Source organism: Bos grunniens, chromosome 25, assembly GCF_055505025.1.
Source record: "Bos grunniens cultivar Pamir isolate PY7600 chromosome 25, Bosgru_T2T1.0, whole genome shotgun sequence".
Taxonomy (NCBI): domain Eukaryota; kingdom Metazoa; phylum Chordata; class Mammalia; order Artiodactyla; family Bovidae; genus Bos; species Bos grunniens.
The window spans coordinates 33,857,505-33,858,536 of NC_141189.1; the positions used below are offsets into that span (position 1 = coordinate 33,857,505).

The window sequence follows — 1,032 nt, forward strand, 5'->3', positions numbered from 1 at the left end:
AAAAAAAAAGGCAAAAACAAACAAACAAACAAAAAACCCAGAAAGAAACTTCATGCTATCCAGTATAACCCTTCCTCCCAACCCTTTAGGCTCCAGACCTCTGAGTAGAGACATCAGAAAATGTGACCATGTTATGAAGTTTGTCTTCTGGATAAATAGAACCATTTTTTAATTACTTGTTGCTTCACTGTGCAAAAAAGACTGGATGGACTTTCACCAAACAGGGAGGATGTGTTTAAGATGGTCTGAATTGTGTAGAGGAATAAAAAAATCTTTTCCCTCTACCTATCTTAGGCATTTTCAACTGGGGCCCTGTAAACGAGACCAACAAAAGACCGATTAATAAGGATCAGTCAGTGCTCGCTTAGGCAGCACATATACTAAAATTGGAACGATACAGAGAATATTAGCATGGCCCCTGTGCAAGGATGACATGCAAATTCCTGAAGTGTTCCATATTTTTAATCAAAACTACAATGAGATATCACCTCACACTGGTCAGAATGGCCCTCATCAAAAAGTCTACAAACAATAAATGCTGGAAAGGGTGTGGAGAAAAGGGATCTCTCTTGCACTGTTGGTGGGAATGTAAATTGTTACAGCTACTATGGAAGACAGTATGGAGATTCCTCAAAAAACTGGGAATAAAACACCCATATGACCCAGCAATCCCACTCCTAGGCATATACCCTGAGGAAACCAAAATTGAAAGAGACATATGTATCCCATTGTTCGTTGCAGCACTATTTACAACAGCTAGAACGTGGAAGCAACCTAGATGTCCATCAACAGATGAATGGATAAAGAAGCTGTGGTATATATACACAATGCAATATTACTCAGTCATAAAAAGGATGGCTCAGTGGTAAAGAACCCACCTGCCAATGCAGGAGATGAAAGAGATGAGAGTTCGATTCCTGGGTTGGGGAGATGCCCTGGAGGAGGCCTGGCAACCCGCTCCAGTATTATTGCCTGGAGTATCCCATGAACAGAGGAGGCCAGCGGGCTACAGTCCATAGGGTCTTAAAAGAG

General features: G+C 41.6%; 1 non-coding gene across 1 annotated transcript; it reads left to right on the forward strand.

Moving 5' to 3' along the window:
- Positions 1 to 356: 356 nt before the first annotated feature.
- On the forward strand, positions 357 to 463 carry LOC147345444 (U6 spliceosomal RNA). The gene has a single exon (XR_015155106.1). It is a non-coding gene; the product is annotated as a U6 spliceosomal RNA (small nuclear RNA).
- Positions 464 to 1,032: the final 569 nt, after the last annotated feature.